The sequence below is a fragment of the Cetorhinus maximus genome, chromosome 14, assembly GCF_964194155.1.
Source record: "Cetorhinus maximus chromosome 14, sCetMax3.hap1.1, whole genome shotgun sequence".
Taxonomy (NCBI): domain Eukaryota; kingdom Metazoa; phylum Chordata; class Chondrichthyes; order Lamniformes; family Cetorhinidae; genus Cetorhinus; species Cetorhinus maximus.
Genome location: NC_135892.1, coordinates 90,243,535 through 90,267,782, shown reverse-complemented (window position 1 = coordinate 90,267,782; position 24,248 = coordinate 90,243,535).

The window sequence follows — 24,248 nt, the reverse complement described above, 5'->3', positions numbered from 1 at the left end:
GTTGTGCAATAGCTGAACAGGAACCTTGAAATTCCTGTTTCCAACGATCCCCCTGATAGTTTCTTCATACCTGTTTTAAAGGTTTGCACTGCTCTTTCTGCTAACCCATGGGATAAGAGAGGATGTGGTGCTGTTCTGACGTGTTTAATTCCATTTATGTTCACGAATCTTTGGAAGTCAGTGCTGGGATTCGATGATTGCAGACGAAGTAGGTGATCTCACTTCAGACATGTCCATCTATTTGGAATGTACCTTGATAATCACAAGAAACATGGGGCAGAATTTCCCGAGCCCGCTGGCGGCGAGCGTGATAGGCGGTGTGTGTGGAAAATATGGCGTGACCTGCTTCATGACAGCGTGAAGGCAGGTCGCGATCATCCGCTCAGCCCGCCGACGGAGGGCCACGTTTCCCGCCATCGGTCGGCGGGGAGCTAATTGTAATACATCAGCGTATAATTAAAAGGTCATCCCGCCAGGCTCTTGGAACCCCGCCGTATCGTCCATCCACGTTGGTGGGAAAACACGCCAACGTGTTTCACAACAGCACACAGTGCACTTGGCAGCCTTCACTTTGGGGGAACTGAGGTGAGTGAGCAGCAGCGTTCACCACAGCTCACCCGTTGTTTACAGGCCTCAGGGGCACCAGGGGGTGGGAGCAACTGATGCCTGGCCCTGGAGGCGACTGCTGAGGGGTGGTGGGGGGGGTCAAGTGCTGCCCTGGTGCTGCATCCTGCACACAGGCAATCAAGGTGGGGGCAGAGTAAGCAAGGGGAGTGACCACGCATTAGGGACACCTGTATAAACTGACCATGCCTCTACAACTGAGACAGATCAGGCATAGCCACAGTGATATGATTGGGGTCAGGCTCCTAATCTGCCCACCCACGCAAGCAACATGGAGGCATGAAAGGGCCACCAAGCGCTCCATGTCTTACACCACCCCCTCCGCCCCCCCACACCCCCGGCACAGACTTCGAGCCCGCCACCACTTTATTGGAACTCAGGGCAGTTGGACTGCACACGTTGTACAATCTCCTCACCAACACTGGCCATGTAGCAGTCACTGCTGGAGGTGCTCACAGCCCCTTGCAATCTCAGCATCCTGGTTTGGACCAGTGTCCCCTATGTCTCAGGCTGACAGGGCTGCCATGCAGTGCACTCATCTCTGACCATCCAAGGGGTGACCAGCACTCTCCGGGAAGCATTAAGGGGCGGTCACACAGGGCCAGGAAAGGTGCTAAGTACACCCATGATAACCACGCCTCTCTCTCTTTCATGCTGCAGGAGGACCACATCAGGATCATGGATCCTGGTGACCTAGCCGTATGCCTGATGGCCTACAGAGACTGTAGAAGACTGAGGAGAGAGTGACTGAGGCTCCTGGCTACACAAAGGCAGGAGCTGCCGCACATGCTACCCAGAAGCGACAGCGAGCTGTGGCTAGTCAACACCCAGGGTCTATAGACGCTGCCTGCCATTCCTGCAGATGACTGAGAACCAGTGTCGCTGACGACTGCATATGTCTAGGGACCTGATGACTCACATCTGCTACGTAGGGCAGGACTTGGCGCCAAGGGGACATGGAGGGCATCCACTGCCAGTGGCTGTGAAAGGGACCGCAGCACTCAATTTCTACGCCAGTAGCTCCTTTCAAGGCTCCACAGGTGACCTCTGTGGGATTCACAATCCGCCACCCACAAATGCAACCATAAGGTCACAGATGCCATCTTCTCCATGGCACACAACTTTGTGCATTTCGCCCGGGACCGGGACAGCCAGGATGCAAGGGCCATTGGATTCGCTCTGATCTCAGGATTCCCACAGGTGCAGGGTGCGATTGACTGCACTCATGTGGCACTCAGGTCTCCATCACTACACTCAGTGGACTTCATCAACTGCAAGGGCTTCCACTCACTGAACATGCAGCTGGCATGCAACCACCCGAAATGCATCTTGCAGGTGTGCGCATGGTTTCCAGGGAGTGCGCAAGATATCTGAGTCACTTGCGGATCCCTGCAGTCTTCCAGGGTCCACAGACGCTGCAGGGTTGGCTCCTCAGGGACAAGGGCTACCCACAGAGGCCATAGCTGATGACACCCATGCAGCAGCCTCATTCGCAGCAGAGCAATGCTATAACGAGGCTCATGCAGCAGCTCGCAACTTGGTGGAGCAAACCATCGGGATGCTGAAATGAGGTTCCGGTGCCTGGACCGGTCTGGTGCAGCCCTGCAATACAGTCCACAGAGGGTGTCACGCATCGTTGTCGTCTGCTGCGTCCTTTACAACCTGGCACTGCAATGGGGTGAGGATCTGGCTGAGGAGGAGATGGAGGAGCTGGAGGTCTCCTCGGATGAGGAGGATGCCGACGGTGATGAGGGTGAGGGGATCCTCAGTGGTGACAATGATGGGGTTGACGTTCTCGCACTGGCTAGATGAGGCAGGCACGCTCGGGAGGCCCTCATAGCTGCCAGATTTGTGGAGGATGTTCACGCCATGCAGTGAGATGTCCCCATAGATCCTCACATCGCAGTTGTGAATGTTTGACTCCAGTCTGGCTTATCACAGCGCCAATACCCTCTGTGAGAATGCTCCTGTCACGGAGATGCAGCGGAGGCCCTAAAAGTCACTCGATCGCAGGTCACTCCATAAGTCTTCACATAGCCTCTGGGAATGTCTAACTCCTGTCTGGCTGAGGGCAGCTCGCTTGCACTCCATCATCAGGGCCACCTCAGAGACGCAGCCTAGAAACTTGAGATGCAACCGATGCTGTGTCCGCCTTCAGCACTTCAGCCCTTCAGGAGCTGGTGCACAGCATTACTGGTTGCAGATGCTGGTGTGATGGGGGCCAGCCCCACCTTAAAAGTGCTGAGAGCACATAGGGAGAATGAGAGAACTCTGGTGCCTGCCCGCTATATTCTGGCAGCAATGATCAGCACCGCTGAGGTGCAGGAATCAGTAATGTTTCCAGGGAGTGTGAGGCTGGACCATCACTTTGGTCTGAAGGTTGCACAAAGCACAGGCAAGAGGCCCTGGACTGAGATACCTGCCTTTTATCTTGTGCAGAAAGGTTTCACATCTGAGTGACAAGAACACTGCTCATCAGAACAAGGAGCCATAGGCAGGGTGACATTCTTAGGAGTTTATTGACAATAGTGAACAGTATGTACAAGTGACCAACACCCGTGCCCAGACTATGCAACTACTTTTCCTTAACTTTCCTAACTCTGCCGCTACATCTTGGTGCTCCCCAGACATCTCCAAGGGAGGTGGAGGCAGCCTGCTGACTGCAATGCCTAGTTTGTGATGACTTTGGCAGGCATCCTCTGGAGGGCCGAGACTTGGAGGGCCGCAGCATGCTTTCGGGGTCCTGCTGTGCGGCAGTGGCACCCTCCTTGGCCTGTGGAACTAGAGCTGCTGAGGACACAGGGAGATAGGATTTGGATGGGCCAGTCACTCCCAGAGTCACCTGGACGGATGGCCTCGGAGCGTGCACCCGTTGATCCTCCTCCCTATGGGTGCCCAAGGGCCCCTGGTTGACTTAGTGAGCAGAAGGGGCAGCTGGAGTGAGATCAAGCTGCCCAGCACCCCTCTCGCATACACACCATTAGAGGTCAACTATGGCGTCAGTGATGGAGTTAAGCCCGCGCAGCAGTGCAGGAGTGACATCCTGGATCAAGGCCTCCATGGCGGCTGCCATCCTCCCAGTGTTGACCTCGGTGTGTTGCAATGCTGGCACTATCACCTCAGCCTGAAGGCGGACGGACTCCTCCATTGTGCCTTGCAACCTGAGGAGTGCAGTGGACATCCCTTCCTGATGTTCCCGAGCTTGCCTTTGCAGCTCCAGCAGCTGTGACATGACCGAGTCCAGAGGCTCGTCATCTGACTTGGACTCAGCAACATTCTGGCACCCAGCAGTCCTCCGAGTGCCGGGGACCTGGGAAGTCCCTGCCTCCGCCTGCTCTGGATCAGAAAGTGCGATGTGTTCACCAGATTGTGATCCCGAGGCTACTCTAAAGCTAGGTCCCACCGAGATGTATATCTTTGCGCTGGTGGAGGGTGTGGGTGAGCGCTGTGATGGGACTTCAGGGAGGGTGTCTTCAGGTTCCTCTTCAGAGGTTTCTTCGGGGCTTGATTAGAGGCCCTGGGTCATGGATTCCGTCAGATGTTTGACAGATGTGCCTGCAAAAGCAAGGGGAGATAATTAATGCATGGCAGTGGCCTGTGAAAGAGGACACATCACTCACGGCATGGTTATCTGATGGATGTTGCACTGCTGTATACCTCACTTGGCAGAGCAGTGCCGACCTCACCATCAGCACAGGACCGGTCCCGGTCATCGCCGGCCAGCTGGATGGCTCTGTTTTCAAATTCTGTCGGAAATTTGATCTCCGGCATCCCTCCACCTGTCTGCAATCTTTCCCTCCTGTTGTGAGCCGGTTTGTCCTGCATGGATAGAGATGGGAAGAATGTATCAGGACACCTGCCGGGCCAGATGATAAGAATGCCTGGCCTGTGTGGGTGGTGGGTGGTCCCATAAACGGGATGAGGACAATGACGATGAGTGTGAAAGAGTGAATGGTGATGTCCCTTGCACTGGCAGTGAGTGAGGGCCCTGTGGGTGTGCGATGGGTTTGTGAGTGTGAGAGTTGGCAGTGATGAAAAGAGTGACTTACCCTGAGGAGGAGATCATTCATCCTTTTGCAGCACTGGGTGGCTGCCCTCCTCTACAGGGTGTTTGCGCTGACCACCTTCCAAGCCGGGTTGGTGACTTTGTTGCCCATCCTGCGGCCAGAGTGGGGGTACAGCAAATCCCGGTGGGCCTCCACGGCATCCAGCAGTCGCTCGAGGCTGGAGAAGCTGGAGACTGGAATCTTTTCTCCTTTGTTGGCCATGTCTCCCATGCAGCGGTGGTGAGCTGGTAGTGATGAGTGCTTTGCTTTTAACATGGCAGCCAATGTGATGCAACAGCGGGGTGATGGTGGGCAGGTGAATGATAGCCTGCCCACCATGGAAACGGCGTGTTTCTTGGGAATTAATAAATAATGAGGTGGGCTCGGGACAATACGACGTGAAAACCAACCATTTTCGTTGGCAGGTAGGACTCCATTTTACCCACCCGCTACCACACTTACCGCACCGCAAATCTGGGAAAATTCCAGCCATGGTACCTAGAAATGGACCTACATAGTTGATGTGTAGTTTAACCCCGGGTTGGCCAGGCCACTCGCATGGATGCAGTGGAGATGAAATGGGAAATTTCTGCTGTTGCTGGTACTGGAGGCAGTGTTTCACCATTTTTTCCATATCAGTCTATACCTGACCACCAGATATAACTTTGTGTGAGCATCTTCATTTTTGAAATATCAGGATGTGCACAATGGAGGTCTTCCAATAATGGTTCTCTTCCCTGCACAGGGATAATGACTCTTACTCCCCATAACAAGATACCATCTTGACAACTCAGTTCGGATCTACATACAAAGAATGGTTTTAATTCTTCAGGGACTTGTGCATTTGACCATCCTTGTAATACTTATCCATGGACTCTTGCTAAAATTGGATTCCAGTTTGTCCAAATCTTTATCTGTCTTGCGCAGACTGGTGAGGAGTCCAGGAAATTCAACACAAGTACGATCTCTTAAGGTACTGGAACATGTCTATTACTATCATGCAAAGGGAGACAATCGAAGGCACCTGCCTTTGCTATATAAACACCCGGACAGTGCATAAAGGTGTATTCGAATGCCAACAAAACTAAAGCCCATCCTTGAATTCTAGCCGAGGCTGTCGATGAGATTGGTTATCTTTACTAAACAATCCTAACAATGGTTTGTGATCTGACACTATGATGAAGTGTTGACTGTGCAAATATTGATGGAACTTTTTTACTCCAAACACAATAAATAAGCCCTCTTATTCAATTTGCGCGTAACCTTTCTTGGCTGCAGAAAGGGTTCTGGATACATATCCTATCGGTCTTTCAGATCCATCCTCCATTTTGTGCGACAATACTGCTCCCACTCCGTAAGGAGACGCATCACAAGTGATTATCAATTCCTTAGACGGGTCATAGTGCACTAGCAGACGTGACGAGTGTAAAAGCTCCTTAAATCTTGTGAAGGCTTCCTCTTGTTGCGCCTTCCAGTACCACCTGTGGCTCTTCTTCAATAGTGAGTGTAAAGAGGCTAACATTGTAGATAGATTAGGAAAGCGTCGACAGTAATAGTTTACCATGCCCAAAAAGTGCTTGAGCTCCATGACGTTGGTAGGAGAGGGTGCTTCCTTGATTGCTCCTGTAACAGCATTGATACTTGAGGCAGTCCTTGTAGTAAGCTTTCCATGATTCTTTGGAAAATCGCACAGGCAGGCGACACACTGAAGGGTAGGTGTGTATATTGTTACAGGCCCTTATGCATGTTTATGGTGACATAACTTCTTGACGTGCTGGTGCTGTTCAGCTCGAGCTGTTGATACGCATGACCCATGTCCCTTTTTAGTGTAGGATCTTCCTCCTGAGAGTTTAGATCTTCAATCCTTGGGTTTGGGTTTTTGCCTAATTTCGCAACCTTGTTTACAGTTCATTTATAATCTCCGCAGATGGGAACGGTTTGATCTGGTTTCATCACAGGGATTATGGGTGCTGCCCATCCTGAAAATTGGACTGGCTGTATTATTCCTAACTACTCCAAATGACATAATTCCGCACCTACCTTTTCTTTTAGAGTGTAAGGCACAGGTCTTGCCTTGAAAAACAGGATGTTGTTTCAGAGTCCATGTACATTTTAGCTTGTAGACCTCTGATTTTCTCCAACTCATCTCAAAATACCTTATCATACTTTTTCAGCAACTCTGGAATTCCTCCTATCCTGACCTGAAAATTTTCTGACCAATTTAGTTTGATTTCTTTCAACCAGTCAGGGCCCAGAAGACTAGGTCTTTCTCCCGTTACAACAATTATTGGCAGCTGAGCTGCCTGTCGCCTGTATGATACAGGTACCGAGGTGATGCCTTTCACCTGTGTTGCTTCTCCTGTATATGTCTTTTAACTGAGCGGCAGTTTTCTCCAAACTCAAAGACTGGGTACCTTCTCTGAGGTATTTAAAGATGTGTTCTCCCACCACTGTGGTCGATGCTCCTGTGTCCACCTCCATGAGCAGAGGCTTTCCATTTACTTGAAGTATAACAGTGATTGGTTCAGTTTTCCTGGCCTTTAGATTGTGTAGAGATTAAACGTCAGCCTCAGTAACTTCTGGCTCATCTATACTGTGCACTTCATTTAACTTGACATGCTGTCTGAGTGGCTGTCTCGATCTAGTCCTGCACTGCTTAACAACATGTCCTTTTTTGTGGCAGTAGTGGCAATCTGCCTCTTTAAATCTGCAGATTTCGAGTGCATGATTTCCTCCACAGTGGTAACAATTTAACTTCTGAGCTGCTTCCAGTATTTCCTTTTATTTTTCTAGCAGTAGGGACTGTGTCCTGCTTCGCGGTAGCTTCCCTGGTCTTTGTGCCATGCCCGGCAGTAGGCTCCCGCCCTAGCTGCAGAACGGCGCCATGTTGTACAACTTGCAAAACCTGCGAGTCCCTCTCAGCACTCTCCATTGCTAGCACTATCTCCATGGCGCGCTTCAGGTCTATCTCAACTTCTGCAAGCAAACAGCGCTGTATGGCATCATTGTTAATGCTGCAAACCAAACGATCTCGCAACATGTCGCTTAAAGTATAACCAAAGTCACAGTGCTCCGTTAACTGTTTTAATTTCCCGTTGTCCGTTGCGATCAACTCACCAGGGGCCCTTGCTCGAGAATCAAACTTGAATCTTTGCATGATCACTGAGAGTTTAGGCTGAAAATGTCCTTTCACAAGATTGACTAGCTCGGTGAAGGATCTGGAATTTGGTGCGATTGGAGCAGTTAAGCTATGGATTAGGTTATAGGTTTTGCTCCTGCAGACGCTTAGGAGAATTGCCTTCTGTTTCACTTCCATTGTTATTTCGGTAGCTACAAAGTAGAAACCTAATCGCTCAATGTATTGACTCTAGTCCTCGATGGATAAGTCGTACGGGTCAATTCTACCAAAGAGAGGCACTGCTGGTGAGTATACTTCTTTTCTTTCTTCCCTTAAAATATCGGAATGCTCACAGTCGCAAGGTGAGGTGCTGCGTCGGCTCTATTTATTCTCGTTGCCAATTGTAATAAACTCGGAAAGCAGGACTAGTTTCTTGTTAGAAACAGTAAACTTTATTTACAGACTCCAGACGAGGCTACATGTTTGTTTCAAAACCAAGGCTAAAAAGCTCCATCCCTAAGATTCCCTGCGCTTAGGGCTGATTCGTCTATACAGTCACATGATCCCCAAAACAGAGTGAAATGGTTTAACTTACAATTATTACACTGCTCCTCCACCATGTGCAGCTGAGAGAGCCACTGTGAGAAGCACACCTTTTATGCCCTCTGTGATCTCCAACCCACTCCCTCCTCCTTACCCATTGCAATATACAGTACCTGCAACGATTGTCATCCCCATTTTCTGACTCCAAACTGATGAAAGTGTGGACCTTAAAAAAAAAAATGAAAAAAGTCACAATGTCTTACACTAACAGACCTCATTTTAAACCAAAATAATCTTGATATATAAAACATGGTTTATAGATGTTAACATTGCTAATTTCTACTTGTAAATCAGAAAATATAATTTTGCAACATTTCTGATGCTCAGCAATGTTATGGGTTGTTTGAAACAGGATTGTTTACCTCATAGGAACTTGAAATCCTATTTAGAAGCTGAGTGAATAATTGACTAGCTGAGGGCTAGTCAATAGTTGATGATGTTCTTCAACCTTTGAACCATAAAGGGATTGGTGGGGTTTTGATACATTCCTGAGAACTATTTCAAGGCATGTTATCCACCTACTGAAATCCCAGTCATTTCAGTTAATTACTATCCTCCCACTCCAATCTCATTACTGGTTCAATAATCTCAATTATACTGCTTCCCAATGTCAAATAATGATCTGTGATATGCACTTGACATCGTTGCAAATAGTGCTGGAGCAGATATTTCTGTGAAAATGCACAAGTTAAAAATGATGCAAAAATAGCTTGAATTCTCCAAATTTTGAGGAACATTATTGCATTTTCTGATCCCAAAATTAAACAGCCCTAGTCCATGCTGAGCTAATTGAACTCAGATGGGACGGTGGGGTCTACAGTTGGATTTAATCACCCTGCGTTAGGGAGAATACAAATCACAGACTGTTCTCTCTCGGTTCAGACATGAAAATGGTCACTCAGGTGAGGTACTGGAGGGTGGGAACTGTAAAAGTATGGTCCCAAAAGGCAAATAACAATGGTTTTACATCTGATATGTGAAAAGCATTGATGCCTGAAATTTCTTCCAAGTGAAAGCTATAACTGCCTACTGATCAGTTTGAGTTGAAATGTTTAACCTAAAACCAAATATATTTTCATTTAAAAACCAGGCTCCAATAATTTTACCTCATCTACAAGCAAATAATCAGGAGTACACAGTCAGCCATATAATTATTCCAATTAACCAGGCACTATGAAAGGAGCATTGGAATGTAAGAAGAAAGGAGAAAGAGTAGGCAATTCAAGCCCTCAAGCCTGTGACACCGTTCATTTAGATCATAACTGATCTGTACCTCAGCTTCAATTTCCATAATTGATCCATATTATTGATATCCTTACCTAACAAAAATCTGTTGACACCTGTCATAAAAATATTAATTGTCCCAGCCTCCACAGCCCTTCATGGGACTGAGTTCCAGATTTTCACTGTGTGAAAAAATACTTCTTGATGTCCCTTCTAAATAGCTTGACTCTATTTTAAAAATTGTACTCCCTTGTTCTCAATTCCTTCACTAGAGGAAATTGTTTCTTTGTAACTACCCTACTGAAGCCCTTTATCATTTTGAAGACTTTAATTGGATTGCCCCTCAACCTTAAATTAAAGGGAATACAAAGGAAAAATTCATCATCTCCAGTTCACAGAGTGAGAGGAGAATTGCAGAAATGAATCAGTGCTACAGTTTCTGTGGGATATCATGCAGACAGATCAACCCAATGCACCTTGGCTTGACTTTGTCTGATCCTACTGATTTTGCCTAGCTCCAATTAAATGTTCATATCCTGGTTCACACACACCTGTCAGCTGGTTCTAGATGTCATAAAACTTTGTCACAAGGAACATAAAAAATATTCCACTCTACAGAATATTGACTAGAGTTGAAGTCTAATGCAGTAATCAATTATGTGCAGGTTTTGATGGAAATATTACTTATAAAGTTTAAGCAATTTGGGTAACCTAGGGGGAAATCATTCACAAATTACAGGCTGAAAACTTTAGTCATCTATTGGTTTAATAGTTTTGAAATAATTTCTAAAAATAGGCAGCTTTCACCCAGTTGAAGAAGGCTATGGTCTGTGATCTGTAGTAGTGGGAGGGGTCTTTTCATTACAACAAACCCAGCCATCACTCACTGGAGATCAGGGCTCACTAATGTGAATTTAAAAGGAGTGCTGAAAATTCCTCTTCCACATGGCCGTTGTCCGTTCCTGCTTTAATACAAGGTTATAATACAATTGACTTCTGTGCTAAAGTTGCTAGAGTTGTTCTAAAACATAAAACTTGTGCATTAAGCAAACTGCCAAAGTTAATAATTGATAGTGTTGAGCCTTTTATCACTCAAATTCCATATTGATGAAATAAGCCACCAATATGCAGGCTACCAGCTATATAAGGATCGCATGTTTATTATAGATAATTCATCATGGTATAAAAATCACTGGTTCTGTAAACATGGTGTGACACTAAATATTTTTAATGTCAAGCAATTCTAGAGTTTGTCCTTGTGCTATATTTGTTTTACTAATATCATGTTTTAGTCATCATTTACTGGTTTGCAATCTATAATGGATATTGTACGAAAGTCTATGGTGATTGGGAAAAACATTTAATCCAAAGCCCCATATCAGACGATTGAGTCCATTTCATGAAGGGTAGAATTAAGTGCAGAGTGTGCATACCCTCTGATCTGCCATTGACATCCTAAACACAAAGAAAACATATTGGTGACCTCTGTAACTGTCTGAAATTTGATTGTTGCTTCTATGACTTGCTTGCCAGAAGAAACTATGAGCCCAGCCAAAAAGTTAGGTTATTCTTTGAAGATCCAAAATACTAGTGCTATGAACTGGGAAATAAGTTGGTCCTTCCATTTCAGTAGTGAACTCTTACTCTCCACTCGTATCTATTACTATTTGTCTGAGCTGTGGCTCAGTTGGTATCTGAGTCATAAGGTTCTGGGTTCAAGTCCCACTTGAGAGTACAATAAACCTAGGCTGACACGACAGCTCAGTACTGAGTGAGTACTCCACTGTCATAGATGTTGCTCTTCAGGTGAGATATTAAATCAAGGTCCTGCCTGCTCTCTCTCTCTCAGATGGACATAACAGATTCTGTGGCAGTTATCCTTCCTGCCTGATCAATCAATAGTTCAAAAACAGATTCTTTGCTCAGTATCACATTGCTGTTTCTGGGACTTCATTGTGCACAAAGTGGCTGTGGCATTTTTACAGTACAGTAGTGACAACACTTCCAAAGTACGTAATTGGCTGGATGATGCTTTGGGACATCCTGAGGTTGTGAAAGGAACTATTTACGTGCAAGTCTTTCTTACTCCTAGATGTCTATAATGGCCTGCTGAAAAGTGTATGAGCAGGAGGGATTCCATCTTTGTTCTAATTTTCCCTCATTGGATCTACGGATGTGCACCAGACTTTCATTCATGATTCCTTCAGATGATTCTGGGGTCCAGGACTTACTTAGTAGAAATTGTGATAACATGCTCTCAACCACTCTACTACTTTGTGATCCTATCAGCACACCAGCACTTTGCACAGTCACTTTAACATTTCTATGTTAACTAGCCACTGACTGCATCCCTCTCCCCAAGGCTATACCATATTTGACTCCAAGATGAGCTTCCAACCACATAACTGCAGCATCATTAAGACTGCCTATTCCCACCACCATAATGTCACAAACTCTGGTCCTGCCTCAGCTTATCCACTGTTGTGGGGAGGAGGTGGCATTGTTGTTGGACTGGTTTTCCAGAGACCCCCGGTAATGTTCTGAGGACCTGGGTTTGAATCCCACCACAGCAGATGATGAAATTTGAATTCTATAATAAATTTAAAAATCTGAAACTAAAAACCTGACAATGGCCATGAAGTGATTGTTGTAAAAACACATCTGGTTCACTAATGCCTTTTAGGGAAGGAAATCTGCTGGATCTCCAGATGGTTGACTCTTAAAATGTCCTCTGAACAAAAGGGGCAATTAGGGATTGGTGATACCCATGAATGAATAATAACAAAATTCCTTGTCTGCCCCTTTTGAGAGAGATGGTAGTGTCACAGGACTGGTAATAAAGAGGCCCAGGCTAATGATCTGGGGACATGGGTTCAAATCCCACCATGGTAGCTGGTGGAATTTAAATTCAATTAAAAAAAGAAAATCTGGAATACAAAGTTAGCCTCAGTAATGGTGACCATGAAATTATCATCGATTGTTGTAAAAACCCATCTGATTGACAAATGTCCTTTAGGAAAGGAAATCTGCTGGTCTTGCCTACATGTGACTCCAGGCTCACAGCATGTGGTTGACTCTTAACTGCCCCCTGCAAATGACCTAATAATCCAAGGGCAATTAGGGATAGGCAACAAATGTTGGCCTCACCAGTGATGCCCACATTCCGTGAAAGAATAAAAAATGTTAACACTAGGCTTGATTTTTCTAACGTATTCCTGGTTGGCCTCCCACATTCTACCCTCTGTAAATTTGAGATCGTCCAAAATTCTGCTCCTGTGTCCTTACACCATTACCCCTGTGCTAACTTGCCTACTGTAGCGCATGGATAAGCAACACCTCAATTTGAAAATTCTCATCTTGTTTCCAAACTCTTCCATGGCCTTGCTCCTCACTATCCCTGTAATCTCCCCCAGTCCCACAGATCTCCGAGGTATCTGCACTCATCTCATTCTTGAGCATCTTAAATTTTAACCACTCCACGTTGAGGGGAGGGATGGAGTTGATGGCCGTGCCTTCAGTTTCTTGGGCCCAAGCTCTAGAATTCCCTCCTGATAAACTTCTCCACCTCTCTATCTCTCTTTCCTCCTTTAAGACACTCCTTGAAACCTACCACTTTGCCCAAGCTTTTGATCATCTACCCTTATATCTCCTTAACAAAAACAGAATTACCTGGAAAAACTCAGCAGGAACCTGCTGAGTTTTTCCAGGTAATTCTGTTTTTGTTTTGGATTTCCAGCATCCGCAGTAGTTTTTTGTTTTTATCTTATATCGCCTTACGTGGCTCAGCATCACATTTTGTTTTAATCAAAGGTGCTACATAAATACAAGTTGTTTTATGTTTTTGTAGCTTAAAGATTTGGAAACAAATAGCTGTGTTTCATGACTTCATGAAGCAGAAAAAGTAACAATTTTCAAATCATTAACCTGCAGTCTCTCCAAGTAAACACAAGAGACAGATTTGAATTGTATTCTGTATTGGGAATTCAAATCCGTGTTTGATGGGGTGTGGGGAGAATAGAAATGCACTCATTATACCATCTTTGTGAAAACAAATAAAAGGCATTAAAAGCCTACCTATCCTTTGGGCCAGAGAGACAATAGGCTATGTTGTAATGTTGTGATACAGAATGCATTATCACTTTTAAAGAAAAGCTCCTAACATTTAGAAATGGTGCCAATAATTTTATATACCAATGGACATTGTGCAGCCCTCTGATATTAAATTGTTTCTCAGTCCTCAGACATTTGTGAGATTGCACTCTATCCATCATACTAACTGATTAGAAGGTGCAATTATCATTCCAGAAACAGACGAGAGGACTTATCTTTTAAGGTATTATTCTCTGTCACATTCGAGTCAGTCGACCTTTTATCACACACATGTAAAACTGATTACTTGTTGGTCAAGTACCATAGAGTGAGATGTCTACAGAACCATTGAGTCAACTGGTACAGTTACGGTGTGAATGAAATTGGATTCTGCATCATCCTTCAGTGTTCAAAACAAAAGCATCATTAGGTGGTTATGTAGTTTCCATATAAATTAAGCCACTGAGATCTTACCGATAGAGGTCGGGACTAGACCTTAATGTCTGAAAACGCTGGATTGCACCTCTACAGGTTTAGTTATGGGATATCCGTAATGGTTGTTTATTCCTTCACGTATAGTTTCACTGCGCCATTCAAAAGTATGTATTTTACAGTGAATAAATTGGTGTACAGGAAGTATTGTTCAGTTAAGTTAAAAAATTATGGTTAGCTGTTTAAATAACCCATAAAAGTTCTTCGTTTTAACAGAAGGAAATTAATACTTTAGTAAATGGCAACTTTGAAAAATACTTCAGCATCTATTTATAATCAAACTGTTTCCATTCTTTAATAAATACAACAATCTATTTTAGGATAGGCAAGTAAAATCTAGAAGACCATTCGCTTAAAGAAGTTCATCTCTCTAACGACTCAACTCCCCAGTCCCTGTGCTATCTTACCTTTGTTTTATATTTACTTTTTGCTAATTTGAATTTGTATCCTTTTGTTTTATTGACCTGACTGAGCAGTTATAGTCTAGCTTTGCCTAATCCATATCATTTAATACTTCTTACCCTCTGTGAAGGTTTGCCCATAATCATTATAAGCTGCAGGGTGAGGCCCAGGTTTATGCCCGGGTGTCGGCTGCGCAGAGACGAGAGGGATTTCCAGCTCTGTGAACCCGACCTTTAAAGATGGCCGCCTGCAGGTCGAATTTTCGATCCGGGGCTGAGGGCTGGATTGGAAGTCAGGCCGCCGTCCCAAGAATGAGAGCAGAGGCTGCCGGGTGCAAAGGCAGGCTGGGCAGAAGACCTGCCTCTGTGCTCTGCACACTGTTGAATTAAATTGAAAAAAAGAATGAAATGAAAAACAGCCCTCACCCCCACACACTCCCCATGCCCCATCCATGCCAACCTATGCAACTTCATGCTCCCCACCTACCCCCATGGCCCTTTGTAGCCCCTATTTTAATTTAATGTCAACTCATGCTAACCCATGCCTCCCCACCCATCACCCTTTGTTCTTAGCCCTTCCATGCCAACTCACCTAGTATCCTTTGACAGTTCCTTGACAGCTTGACAGTTCCTTGACAGCTTTGACAGTTCTTCAACAACTTGACAGTTCTTTGACACCTTGAGAGTTCCTTGTCAGCTTGCCAGTTCCTTGACAGCGTGATGGTTCCTTGACAGCTTGACAGTTTTCTGTCAGCTTGACAGCTTTGATAGTTCCTTGACAGTTCTTTGACAGCTAAACAGTTCCTAGATAGCTTGACAGTTCTTTGTCAGCTTGACAGCTTTCACAGTTCTTTGATGGCTTGAGATTCCTGGACAACTTGACAGTTCTTTGACAGCTTGACAGTTCCAATAAGTTTATTCACTTTTTACACACAATCATGTTTACTTTTAACAATTCCAAAGGGTGCCTTACCTCTCCCAAAGGGTGCCTTACATGTCTCAAAGGTGTCCTAGGACCAGCTCCAAAGGGATACCTTACTTCTCCAAAGGGGTACCCTGGCTATCCAAACAAATCCACCAAGTTCCAACCTCCTCTAACCTGGCCTAATCCGCACACTCCAAGTTTCACATTCCTGGGCTACCAAAATCCCACTTCAGTGGATGCAGCTGCTGATTTAAATAGCCAGCTGCCTTCCCAAACTGAGCATGTGCGAACACCGGTCCGACTCCAGTCCCGCCCTGTGAAAATTGAATATACCGTGTTCAGGGTCCATCCATCTGTCCATCCGTCCATCCATCCATCTATGAGAGTGACAAAGAGAGAGAAAAGTGGCCCTACTTTGACTCCTGAGGTACATCATTTACAACCATTCTCCAACTGAGCAACAGCCATTTTCAATCCAACATTCAAATTTCTATCTATACTGCTACATTTCCCCATACAACATACATGAACTGGCTTAACAAGCTTCTTGTGAGATACTTTATCAAATTCTTTATCAAAATCTATATTTAGTACATCTACTGCATTCCTTTTGTCTATGAAATTGGTCATTTCTTCAAAACAATCAAACATGAATTGTTTTTAACAAATCCATGTTGGTTCTCCTCAATTAGCCCACACACTTCCAAATGCTCACTAATTTCAGTTTGATTTGTAGAACGTGAATTTGGCCACATCTGACATTAAACTGTCTATAGTTACATTGTTTATCCTCTTCTGCTTTCTTGAATGTAAGGTATTACTTGGCTGATTTTTTAGCCCCATGGCACAATTTATATATTTACGGAAAATTAAAGAATTGAGGCCAGAGCCTTTGCTTATTCTCCTCTGATTCATTTTAATAACCAAGAATGCCTCCAGGACCCAGTAACTTATCCATGCTGCTATTTTTTTTTAAGCACAAACTCTTTTTATTCTACAGTTTTCTTGAACAAGTGCTACATATTCTCCTCAAACACACTCATTCTCACTTCTACCATCGTTTGTAAATAGCAATGCAAAATACGGCTAACTCAAGTAACTTTCAAATTTATTTTGAAGTGTTTTGTTGATGTGAACAAAAAGCAGATCTGACATTGATTTTCACCCATTTCTTTCCTATTTCACTGGCTGTCAGATGTGCTCATGAATTCATGCACTGCTGAATGCCAGCCTGCTCTAAGCTAAAACTTTAATGATTATGATTTAAACAGCCATAGTCTCTATAATAAATAATGACTCCACTTCTGTAGGTAGGGATACCACATTGACCAATGGGTAAGGCTCATGGTGGTCCCATGAGAACAGTAATTACTGTGTTGTAGATGCACAATTCCTGATTTATATTCTTTTTTATAGCCAGGAGCTTATTTAAAAAAATCTGCATTTCACTATTTATCAGTCCTAAATGAGTTGTAAAGTTTAAAGTAAAAACAATATTATTAGACCATCAAGACTGATACTTCCAGAATCAAACTTACTTGTTAATTTTTCAAGTTGTTTACTTCTGCTGCTGATGAGGGTCCCTAAACCTTGTGTATAGTTCTCTGAGGGTGCTGGCCATTCTCCAGTACCTCGCCTAAGTAGATGTGCCTGCATTAAACTAGATAATGAATGTCATTAGAGTATTCAATCATGTGCTGCACCACAACCAGCCCAATTCATTTCCAACTCAACAACGTCACACTTAGAAATACACACTTGGAAATATGGGGTGGAACCTCTGTCCCGCAGACTAAGTCTGATGGCGGGCAGGGAAGTCGGACTGATTCCCGCTGGCTGGTGGGGTAGCTGAACATGCATGATCTTCCCTTTTTCAGTTCATTATGCAACCGTGAGCAACTCAGTGAATCTCATGACGGGACAGGCAGGAAGTCACCCGCCCTGCCATTACCTCATGAGGTCCAATGACCTGGCGCCATATTTAAAGGGCACCCGGACAGCCATTCACTCAGTGCAAGCCAGGAGCTCTGCATTACTCCTCCAGAGTCCTTGCGGCCACAGCTCACCTTGGAAAAGCTGGGAGATGTGAGCATTCCGGGACATGCAAAAACACCTCCAACATTGCCTTTTGTACATTTCTAGATAAGAGCACTGCCTGTGATACACCCACGGTCGGGCTAATGCGCGCCATTGCAGCGGACCCTGTTCACCAGCATCTCGAACTCCTTGAGGCCTCTTGCTACTCCTGGCCCTGTGCCAACTTATGATGGGCCTTCCTTCTCCTCATCTGGATGAGGGCCAGTTCTAAGGCAGCGTTGTCTGCAGCCTGCATCATCGATGCCTCAGTGGATCTGTGAACAAACTGAAGTGATACTTTTAATAAGCATGTCCCTTACAGGTTTCCATCTCAAAGTCAGCAGGCCAGAGTTAAGATCATTGCCTGGCCTCTGTCTAGACATGGAATCCCCACCCCACCCCTTCCAGGTGAAGGACATCCTGGACAACCAGAGATGGCTGTTCCTCCTGTTCATACATGACTGTGCATTGAGACATTGCTCTTTGACCAGGGTGATGAGAGCCATGTACGAGAAGCCTCCCTCTGACACTACTCCGCTTGCCTCCACTACCCTTCAGACCCTACAGAGAGACCACTGCCTTGGCAGCATAAAAAGACTAACCACTTGAGCCCTTGTCAGCCATGACCATTCACCCTGGAGGTTGGAGGTTTGGAGTCGGAAATTGGCTGCCGTCTACCAGCCATACCCCTTGGTGGCATTCACCTCCGTCCCTCCCTTCATCCCTGCCTCCGGCAGTGGCAGATGACAAATGCCTTGGAATGTATGGTAGCTCCGCACCTTGCTGGCATCTCATTATTGTGAGACCCATGAGTCGGGAACAAACCTGCTGCAATGTGGGCTTCACCATAGAGAGGAGAACACAACTGAGCGTGGTTGACATCCAGTTGCCTGATAATTATTAGGCTGTCCCTTTAGGCAGCCACTTGTGCTGACCTTGAACTCCGCCCAACCGAAAAGCCCCTCTTCCCACTTCAAGGGATCTCAGTTACTAACTAACGACGTCGTCAAATTTGAGAAATGGCGCACGTCACCTTCCAGACTCGGTCCACCTTCTACCCTCCCCCCATCACCCACCAACTTCCCCCATCGCCCTTGACCCACCCAATATCAACTTTCCTCTGCCCTCTTTCACCCTTGAACCTCCCCATGTTACGTTGGTCCCTATAACAATCCACCTCCACATGCCTTCCCTCCCCTCAGAGCAAACATCAGTTACCATCCCCATGTCCACCCTGACCCTGCCCCCTCCCAGTATCCGAACCACCTGTCTAGTCCCCCTCCATGACTAACCCCCCTTGAGCCTTTCACCTATCAAATTTCCACCCTGGACCTGCCACCCTATCACATCTTGTGACTGTTCCCTCCTGTTACCAGTATCCTGAGTTCACAACCCCACCAGGACCTCACCATTGACGCTACAGACCCCATCCTCTAATAAACTCTTTCCCTCCCTTCCCCGTTTAGCCTGCTTCACCTATCCAGCCCCCGCACCACCCTACTCTCCCTTCCAGCCTTCACCGGCCTCCTGTGTCCTGCCTTGGTGCAGTTTTCGCGACTGGCACTCAATATGAGTGAAGTTATGCGAGGTTCCCAAGAAGATGAAAGCAGAATCTACTGACCTCAAAGTCATGGAAGAAGTGAAGCTCGCCAGGTGCATGCCACTTATACACAGTCGTAAAAGTGAACGTTCTAAACTTTCGTTGGCAGGGAACTTGTGGGGAGACAATGGCGCAGTGGCATTCTTACTGGACTAGTAATCCAGAGACTCTGGGGACCTGGATTACTAGTGCAGCAAATCCCACCATGGCAGATGGTAGAATTTGAATTCAATAAAAACCTGGAATTAAAAATCTAATGATGACCATGAAACCATTGTCCGATTGTTGTAAAAACCCATCTGGTTCACTAATGTCCTTTAGGGAAGGAAATCTGCCATCCTTACCTGGTCTGGCCTACATGTGACTCCAGACCCACAGCAATATGGCTAACTCTTAACTGGCCTCTGAACTGGCCTAGCAAGCCCCTGAGTTGTATCAAAATGCTACAAAATCTCAAAAAAGGAATGAAACCAGACAGACCACCCAGCATCGACCTATGCACCGGAAATGATAATGGCAATCTCAGCCCTGTCAACCCTGCAAAGTCCTCCTTACTAACATCTGGGGCTAGTGCCAAAATTGGGAGAGCTGTCTCACAGACTAGTCAAGCAACAGCCTGACAGTCATTCTCACTGACTCATATCTTACAGATAATGTCCCAGACACCACCATCACCACCCTGGGTATGTCCTGTCCCACCGGCAAGACAGGCCCAGCAGAGGTGGTGGCACAGTGGTATACAGTTGGGAGGGAGTTGCTCTGAGAGTCCTCAACATTGACTCTGGGCCCCATGACGTTTCATGGTATCAGGTCAAACATGGACAAGGAAACCTCCTGTTGTTTACCATGACCGTGGTCCCTCAGCTGATGAATCAGTGCTCCTCCATGTTGAACACCACTTGGAAGAAGTACTGAGGGTGGCAGAGGCTCAGAATGTACTCTGGGTGGGGGACTTCAACGTCCATCACCAAGAGTGGCATGGTGGCACCACTACTAACCAAGCTGGCCGAGTCCTAAATGACATAGCTGCTAGAGTGGGTCTGCAGCAGGTGATGAGGGAACCAACAAGAGGAAAAACATACTTGACCTCATCCTCACCAACCTGCCTGCCGCATTTGTCCATGACAGTATCGCTAGGAGTGACCACCACACAGTTGCTGTGGAGACGAAATCCCACCTTCACATTGAGGATACCCTCCATCGTGTTGTGTGGCACTACCACCATGCTAAATGGGATAGGTCTTGAACCGATCTAGCAATTCAAGACTGGGCATCCATGAGGTGCTGCGGTCCATCAGCAGCAGCAGAATTGTACTCGAACATAATCTGTAGCCTCATGGCCCGGCATATCCCCCACTCTACCATTACCATCAAGCCAGGGAATCAACCCTGGTTCATTGAAGAGTGCAAGAAGGCATGCCAAGTGCAGCACCAGGCATACCTAAAAATAAGGTGACAACCTGGTGAAGCTATAACACAGGACTACTTGTATGCCAAATAGCAGAAGTAGCAAGTGATAGACAGAGCTATGCGATCCCACAACCAACGGATCAGATCTAAGCTCTGCAGTCCTGCCACATCCAGTCGTGAATGGTGATGGACAATTAAACAGCTCACTGGAGGAAGAGGCTCCACAAATATTCCCATCCTCAATGATGGAGGAGCCCAACACATCAGAGCAAAAGATAAGGCTGAAGCATTTGCTACAATCCTCAGCCAGAACTGCAGAGTGGATGATTAATCTCGGCCTCCTCCGGAGGTCCCCAGCATCACAGATGCCAGTCCTCAGCTAATTCGGTTCACTCCATGTGATATCAAGAAACGGCTGAAGGCACTGGATGCTGCAAAGGCAATGGGCCCTGACAATATTCCGTCAATAGCACTGAAGACTTGTGCTCCAGAACTTGCCGTGCCCCTAGCCAAGCTGCTTCAGTACAGCTACAACACTGGCATCTACCCGGCTATGTGGAAAATTGCCCAGGTATGTTCTGTACTCAAAAAGCAGGACAAATCGAACCCGGCCAATTACCACCCATCAGTTTACTCTCGATCATCAGTAAAGTGATGGAAGGGGTCAAGAACAGTGCTATTAAGCTGCACTTGCTTAGCAATAACCTGCTCACTGATGCCCAGTTTGGGTTCTGCCAGGATCTCTCAGCTCCTGACGTGACTACCGTCTTGGTTCAAACATGGATAAAACAGCTGAACTCCTGAGGTGAGGTGAGTGACTGCCCTTGACATTAAGGCCGCATTTGACAGAGAGTGGCATCACGGAGCCCTTGCAAAACTGGAGTCAATGGGAATCAGGGGGAAAACTCTCTGTTGGTTGGAGTCATACCTAGCACAAAGGAACAAGGTTGTGGTTGTTGGAGGTCAGTCATCTCAGCTCCAGGACATCAATGCAGGAGTTCCTCAGGGTAGTGTCCTAGGCTCAACCACCTTCAGCTGCTTCATCAATGACCTTCCTTCCATCATAAGGTCAGAAGTGGGGATGTTCGCTGATGATTGCACAATGTTCAACACCATTCGCGACTGCTCAGATACTGAAGCAGCCCATGTCCAAATGCAGCAAGACCTGGACAATATCCAGGTTTGGGCTGACAAGTGGCAAGTAACATTCATGCCACACAAGTGCCAGGCAATGACCATCACCAGCAAGAGAGAATCTAACCATCACCCCTTGACTTTCAATGACATTATCATTACTGAATCCCCCACTATCAATATCCTGGAGGTTACCATTGACCAGAAACTGAACTGGACTAGCCATATAAATATTGTGGCTACAAGAGCAGGTCAGGGGCTAGGAATCCTGCAATGAGTAACTTACCTCCTGACTCCCCAAAGCCTGTTCACCATCTGCAAGGTACAAGTCAGGAGTGTGATGGAATACTCTCCCCTCGCCTGGATGAGTGCAGCTCCCACAACACTCAAGAAGCTTGACACCATCCAGGACAAAGCAGCCCACTTGACTGGCACCCCATCCACAAACATTCTCTGCCTCCACCAACAGAGAGTAGCAGCAGGGTGTACCATCTACAAGATGCACTGTATGAATTCACCAAGGCTCCTTGGACAGCACCTTCCAAACCCATGACCACTACCACCTAGAAGGACAAGAGTAGCAGATAGATAGGAACACCACCACCTGGAAGTTCCCCTCCAAGTCACTCACCATCTTGACTTGGAAATATATCGCCGTTCCTTCAATGTTGCTGGGTCAAAATCCTGGAACTCCCTAACAGCACTGTGGGCATGCCTACACCACTTGGACTGCAGCAGTTCAAGAAGGCAGCTCACCACCACCTTCTCAAGGGATGGGCAATAAATGCTGGCCCAGCCAGCAAAGCCCAAATCCCATGAATGAATTAAAAAAATATTTAATTTGGAGGGGGAACTTAATTCCAGTGAGGTGGTCCTTTAATGAGCATGCATGAGGTGCTAATGCATGCAAATGAAGTTTTCAACATTGATCATTGGGAAGCCCAACTTGCCTTTAGTCTGCCTTGAAAGTTGGCAGAACAAAATTACATCAGTTTATCCTGCCATCAGGAAACAGGTTTTTTTGCCTCCTGTTAAATGAAGTGCCCCCGCTCACCATGACTCCTGCTGCTGGTGGGACCGAAAGATTCTGCCCATGGACATTACCACACAGAAACAGACCATTCAGCTCAACTAGTCTATGTTAGCATTTGCCCTCCATACAAGCAAATAATTCTAATGACACTTCATTACCCTGCTCTCATATCCTTTTTTTTCATTCACCCATCTGATTTAAGTTTAAATGCTGACATAGGCCTGAATTTTTGGTAAAGACAGAAAGGCTCTGTGCCTTCGACAAGATGGTGCTGGAGCCATGTTTCTGCAAATCCTGCCCCTGAATCCTGACGCTCACTATTTTCGCCGGTGGAGGAGGGATCAGAGGTGAATTGTATTTTGGACATGTATGGTTCACGGAGGCAGCTGCACATTTAAAAGTGCAGGAGAAGGAAGAGGACGCCAATGGCAGAGCAACTGAGGCGCAGGCCCATGTAGCCATGGCTCATTCTTTGCATGAGAGGGTCGCCAGAAGCGTGCTAATCCAGAATAGATATACCTAAGCTCTTGAAAGCTCACAATTCACATCGGTCAATCTCTGGTGAGCAGCTTCCATATAATAAATCTTTCACATGGAAGCCACACATCCTCAGGGAAATGCTCCTCCCCAACGAGAGAGAAAACCAACAGCACGTAAAAAAGTCAGTGTCATAAACATGGCTAAACCATGACCATCATAACCCTTGGCCGCAACATAGTGCACAACTACACCTTGAGAAGTCCTTCACAACTTGGACCCTACACACATCTGTTAGAGGCTGCAAATGAGCTGGCAAGGATGCCACCATGTGCATACTCAAACCATGACCACCATGTTGAGAGTGCCAGTAGGGAGCAGGACTTTACACCCAATACCTAGAGATATGATTGTATGTGCTAACAGTACTACAGTTAATGCATATTCTGCAGGGTGAGCCTGCATCTGTCTTCCACATTATCCATCTACCGCCTGCATCCAGTTCCAGGAGTGTGCCACATCTGCAACATGCAATGCTTCCAGAAACCCCAGCTCCAATAGAATTCACAGCCTCTACCACCTGGAAGAGAAAGGCTTCCAATGTTGTGGGGAGACCACATAAGCAGGATTTCCTGGAGTACACATGGCATCTTGACATATGGAGCTTCCACTTATGTGACTGTAAAACTCACATGTGGATGACTGCCTTCGACACAGCACTCATGCTTGAAGTACACCTGATAAACTGCATCTGATCTTTGAGTATGAACATTGATCCTCCCTTAAAGACAATCATTGATGGGCAAGAGATTCTGCAAGGAGCTTTTCAATCCACAATCCTTGATGCACTACTACCATATCTGAAGGTCTGGGGAAGGAAAATGCCTCCCACTGCCATTCATGCATGGACACACCCTTGCTTCTGCTGGCGTCAAGGTGACATGGACTTAAGTATGCAGTCTTCAGTGCCAATGGTAGAGACCGCCTTCATTCTGT